The sequence below is a fragment of the Prionailurus bengalensis genome, chromosome F2 (genome assembly GCF_016509475.1).
Source record: "Prionailurus bengalensis isolate Pbe53 chromosome F2, Fcat_Pben_1.1_paternal_pri, whole genome shotgun sequence".
Classification (NCBI taxonomy): domain Eukaryota; kingdom Metazoa; phylum Chordata; class Mammalia; order Carnivora; family Felidae; genus Prionailurus; species Prionailurus bengalensis.
This window is the reverse complement of record NC_057353.1, coordinates 13881219-13887775: the sequence shown is the minus strand read 5'-3', so window position 1 is coordinate 13887775 and position 6557 is coordinate 13881219.

Below are 6557 nucleotides of genomic sequence, written 5' to 3'. Positions count from 1 at the left end.
AAAAAAAAAATTTAAAAAAAAACCAGTAGTCATTTTTTACTTCAATGTACATTTTTATTCATACTTGAAAAGAATAGTCTATTTTGCTGCTAACTTATTGTAAATGTACCCAGAATCAAAGCGTCTATAGAGACATAAAAAATGTATGTAGTTTCTATTAAATAACACTTTCTGGTCACTTTAGAATATGAGTATAATATACAGGTATTATATGCACAAAAATGTAAAAAGGAATTGTGAAAACAAGTCTTGTTACCGGTTTATATAAGAAAAAAGACATTCATTTTTCACAGGCTACCAGCATCATCTAAGGTGGTGCCTAACAGGATTCGACTTTTTCAATTAATTCACCTGGTAGCTCAAAAATCTGTAGAAAAGAAGTTAATATACAGTGAAGTCACTACACAGTGTTAGGGGGCAGTAGAAATTCCTATCGGTACAAAATATCGTTCAAGAGTTTTACATGAACTTGCAGTGTCGAGATTGAGACACATCTAGGTTGGCAAGCGATTTAAGAATTGCTCAAGACTGAAACTTTCTTTTTAAATGACTTCTGCTGGTAAAAATGTTAAAAGTTAAAAATAGGTAGAAATAGGAGGTGCAATATCCTTGTTTTCCTGTTTTCTTAACCAGCAGATCCTCGCCTTGGAAATAAAAAGGAAATGCTTTGGGTACTTCCAATATTTTCCACGAGATGGCAGTGTTGCCATTACAAATGTGAGAGCAAACTCACTTTCTTACCAGTGGTCACAGCAACAAAGAAAGTCATTCTCCCCAATTAAATACTGCTATCCTGCCCTCAATAATAATAGCAGTAGCAGTTGTTGCAGGAAAATAATAACATCCAGTTTGTTAGAAACAATATTAAAGAATTACGTGTTGCGTAGTCTCCCATATTATGCCACGGTGGCCCGGGGACTGCGTTTAGCATTGCTTTTGCTCTTTTTCGGTGAGTTCCCGTACCTGTCTGCTCTGGTTTTTGTGTAAACACTGACCCATCCAGCAAGGCCCTAGGGCAGCACTCTCAGATCACCACAGATAGAACAAGCAGACGTCTGTTGATATCACTTTAGCAAGCAGTGGCCGTGATTGCTTCTGACTGTTAGAAGCTGTAGACTGGCTACGTTTAATGCAAATTCAGAGGTCCTCCAGATTTGCACTGGTTTGTTTGCAATGAGTGACTGCATTCTGGGGTTTGTTATTCAGCAATACTGGCTCATTTTGTCAATACTCAGCAATACTGGGCTCATTTTGTCAATGCGCTTTTTCATAAAGTCAAACAAAAAAAATGTGGCATGTACTATGTCTGCCCAAATGAATGGGCTGTCTATGGCCTAGTGACTTCAAGATCATGGAGTGCACAGGTGTCGTTTCCAGAACTGAACCCACGGAAGGCAATTTACAGACCACCTGAAAGCTACTGGGACTGTTTTTGTAAACTCCTCAAGGCAAAGATGTGTATTTGATTTGTTTTGGTCACTCCCCAGCTTTTCCCACCAAGTAGATGCTCCCTAAATGTTTGTTGAATCACAGGGAAGGGGGTGGAGGGTTGTGCATGGGCTCTCCTGTCTCTTGAGATTGCTGGGACTCTCGATTCAGAAGAAGGAAAGTCCCAGCATCTCCCATTAGGGCCCGGCTGTGCAGGGCACTGGCAGACATTAGCGCAGGTTAATACTCCTCTTGACAACTGGATTGTAAGCTCCTTGCAGGAAAACTCTGTTACGATTTTGCTGAATATAGCTAGTGCCTGCGTACCTCACACATAGAAGGCGTACAGCAGGGGTGATTTGAAAGAAAGAAGCAACAGTTCTAGGTTGCCATCGAGATGGCATACTAGTGGATACTGGTGCATGGTGTGGAGGTCATCTGATCCTGTCTCGGCTATGCAGCTGGTGTAGCAAATGCTACTATGGCCCCCACCTTCAGAGAAACTTTGAGACCGATAGTATCTTCCGGGTACGGTCGGTTTTACACCCCAAAGAGCAAATCAGAATCATCCATGAGTGAAGAAGAAACGATACATCCCAGTTTGATACAAGCTGCCACTATCAACAGAGAAGAGATTTCCTATTATGGAGTACTGAATAGGCACCAGGAAGGAGGTTTTGGTGAATGTGGGCAGGAGAATTACTTCCCATGGGGAAAGTGTGCACATTCATGCTGTCTTCAAAGGCTTCCTTTCTCTGCAAAATAGCCTAAGACTTTGAGATCTCTGCAAATGAAAAAAATCAAGGCATTCTACCAGAAGAGATAATTTGGCAACTGGAAGGCAGAGGAAAATTTATCAAAGGGGAAAATTCCAGAGAACGAATACCAAGGCCCACACTCCTGAAAATGTATTCATTTTTTCCAGAGATGTCTTCTCACCACGGTGTGGCTTCCACTCAGGACATTCAGGGAATGTCTTTGGTGTAAGAGACACTTTAACCTTTTAAATGCCTAAGCATACACTTGGATACTCCGAGTAACCAGTTGGAGTGTGAGTTTTCCACGGTGAAATTTACATATCTATTTTTCAGAAAAGACTGCATTGACTGTAAGGCCAACATAAAACGTGCAGGTTATGAAGGGCACAGCAATGCCACATTTAAAGGGTTCCCATTCAAATAATAGACATTGAAGATCCATATGATTATCTGAGAAATTTTCCAGATGACAGTAAAATGTCTTACATAAATAAAAATGAATAATATAATTTTAGGACGGATAAAAGGTAAGTACCTTGAGTAAGGGGTTCCCATTCCTAATTCCCAATAAATATTTTTATTGATAATTTGGACTCATTGTATGAATAAAATGCCGTTCCCTGAAACAGTGCAATGTTGCCCACAGACTCTGCGAAGTGTATTCATTCTCACCTAAGATGTCCCCAGACAACTGTGCTATAGATTTTTATATTAGTGTTCTGTCTCTGTCCCTTTAGAGAATGTTACATTACTATCAGTATTTCTGCTTATTTTATACATAGCTCCCTTTCTAATTTTCTGTTTGTGATCTGTCATGTGATTGAAAACTAGGCCAGGAAGGTAATTAGAATTGTGTATAAGTTAAGAGTAATTAGGATTTAAATAAAGGGTTGAAGAGGTTTTCTATGGAAAAAAACTCAGGAGTTTCAGAGTGTGGATTTCATGAAATTTCCTGGGATAGTCAGAGGCTTTGTCATTTGTCTCTTGGTTCTCTGTTCTGCTGTGGATAGATGAGGTTGCCAGGTAGCTGAGCTCTTGTCACATAAAGACAGTCTCAGAAAAAAATTGAAAGGTAAGAACAAGTGAGAAGACAGGTTTTTTTTTCTGTCTTTTTAGCTACAGTGGCAGAAATTCCTTAGTGTTTTCAGATCGGAAGGTCTCAGTGGGAGTTCTCACCTGTACATTTCTGCCACAGGGTAAGAAATAACTTTGTTATTCTGAGGCAGGCATTTTGCTTTAGGAACTGAATCAGAAATTAATACTTTTCACTTTGGATTCTCTCCCTAAGGACTTAAAAGTATTTTGAAGTGTTAGCACCCAAATTCCCTTTGAGTCAGACAGGATGAAATTGATATACCTATGTCTTTAAAAGAAAATGAGACATAGTCTTACTACAGTTACCACTGATGCTAATAATACTCTGTGCTGCTAACATCTATACATGACATCTTAGATTTGCAGGGAAACTTCAATGAAAACTCTCCATTTTTTTAAGAGGTAGCAATTATCATGCGGCCCCATATTTATAGCTATGGAAATGGGAAGCTCAGGCAAAATAAAATTAGGGAGGGTTGATGGCCGTGGGCCCTGAAACAAATGAGGAAAGAATAAAACAGGATCTGGAGTTGGCCTTCCGACCCTCCCCTCAAACTTCCTTCTTGACAGAGATTAATGGGACCCATGTGATTCAAGCTCAGAGACTTTAGAGCAAAGCTTTGCAGGCCTCGGAGCACAAAAAAACTTCACAAAAGGCCAAGCAATTTAGATTTCTGAGTGAACTTTAGATATTTGAGTTCCATAATCAATAGGCTTCCTCTGTGATCTTAAAAAAAAAAAAACACACCAAAGATCGATCAATTGATTTTTTAAAAAATCCACCACACTAAACAAGTGGTTTAAAAACAATAAATAGAATGGAATTAATGTGCTTTGCTTGGCCTATAAAAACAAGGTATGCCACATGAATTGTCCCAAATTCCATTCTCTAAAGTTATTGAACTTGGTGCTCTGTACATTACATTTTGCCTAAAAATCTCTTGCACAGGAAACTCTTTTTCTTATTAAAATGATGGCAAAAGTGAAAAGCCGTAGAAGAACCTAAATACTTGAATAAGTGGGTTAAATGTGACAGGTAATGACAATAAAAACCCTAGAGAGTGCAAAGAGAAGGTTGCACAGCACAAGGTAAGTTCTGGTGAAGCAATGGGAAAGCTGATTAACATTCACACTTGCAATGCTCTCTTTGTATTGTCATTATCTGAATGCGACAGGAATAATCACAACGATTAGGCTTTTTGGTTTCACAGGACATAGGCGATCCAAGTAAACTATTTTGTACAACTGCATTCAATGACCGATATTTTAGGTTTCAGATAGATTTAAGAAGCCAGAAGGGGAAGAGAACAATTCCCTTTTAAAAAAGAGGCTTACAAGAAGTGAAACTATGTGAGGCAGTTAAAAAGCGACTTCATGCAATTATTTGCAAAATTGCTTCTTCATGAACTGAAGTCTTTAAAAGACACTGACATCCAGTAGTTCTGCTGGTTGACAAAGAATCACGAGAAGGTTTGATAAGGTCAGAGGGAATCATGTTCAAGCCATAAAAAGTAAAGAAAGAAGAAGGCAGGCAGGACTGAGCTGTTATGTCTTCGGGGAAGCAATGAGCAGGGACCTGAGGTCTGGGATTTCTTGTTTGTCCTGAGAAGACAAAATGGCAGGCTGAAAGCCCATTGGAAGGGGACTTTCTGATGCTCAGATCCAAGCACAGGGAAGGGGGAGGGGGAGGAGCCAACAGTAGGCGTCTTCCTCAGCTGTCCTGAGCCTTGAAGACGAGGTGAAAAACCATCAGACTGCAATCAACAGCCAAAGCCTAGTCAGGACTTGTGACAGCTGGTGACCGGCCACCAATGATAGAGGAAAGATGGTAGGCTTAGAGTTGTATAACAGACCCAATGGGACATGGGAGAAGCCACTGCAGCTACCAGCCTGTCTCCTCGTCTGTAAACCGAACAAAAGAATCACTGAGGTGCTTTCAGTTCTACAACTTGATCCTGCACAAGGCATCTTGCTTCTTGCTCTAGGCATCTTATTTTTTTTTCAACTTTTATCTCTTAAAATAATCTTCTGCTTTTTGTTAAGGGACATGGGTCATATGGCACATTTTAGCAACGCGATTGTTTAGAAAAGGTAGACTTGAGTGTTGAAGTTTGTGGGTAGAAGTGTGTCTACGACATGAATAAGTCAACCAATCTTATCTCCATCATTAGTGACAGCCGCCATATTTGCAGGCACTGAGTATTAGGAGGATATAACCAACACTTTTCAGGGATTGAAATCGCTTCATAGGACATTGTTTAGTAAGTATATTTGTAAGATTTTCCTGCTTCTGTTTTCTTTGTCTCTGTCTCTCTCCCACCCCCAACCCCAGCCTGGGAAGGATGTGTGATAAAATGTAATGACAATATTTTGGTGATTTCCTTCAGTTGTATTTTTTTCTTAGAGAAACAGACTATGAAGGAGTTTAAAACCCTCATTCCACTCTGGCCAATATGTTTTTCATAAACAGATGAAGGGAAACACAGGCCAAACATCTACTGAGAGAAAACAACAAAAAAGGAAGGATTGTTTGCTTTTCACTATATATCCCGCCCTGCCTTTTTAAGCATCAATGTCCATACATATTTGTCAAATTGAATAAAAAAGAAAATAAAGACACTACTAATCAATTCAGAAGAAAAGATGTTGCTAAAATAAAATAGTTGAAGATTTACGACCATAGAAGAAAAGACTTATTTTCATAGCACAATGGTGAGGACCAAGCAAAACATTAGATTGGCTCTAATCTAAGTGTTAAATTCAGTTTCCAGAAAAGGAAAGCTAAAATATACCCTGCAGAATTATGGAAAACTTAGAAGGATCTTGAGTCCTAGATTTATTTTTTCTTTCTAGAAAGAAAGGCAGACAGATGAGGTAGAAATTCTCATTTCACAGAGCTAGTGATTAATTTCTCACAGTATTCAAGAATGTATGTATTTTTTCAAGTATCTATTATAATTAAATTAAATGAAAACATTATTCCAAAAAGTTATGAGAACTAGTTTGAACTGTGTGGCAGATTGCTAAGCATTCTTCAGTACACATTTCCTTTTCTTAATAAGAAAGAAGCCCCTATTTTTTAGGTGGGCACAAGGCTATGAAGAATAAAGATAACAATTCCCAACTTTTCCTTGCAGTTAAATTTAGTCAAAATTTTCCTTGAAGCTAACATTAGTCAAAACTTGACCAATAGGATGTAAGCAGAAGTCGTATGTGCAACTTCTGAGACAGGTCCTTAAATGAAAGAAGCACCATTCTCTGTTCCTTTTTCCTCAG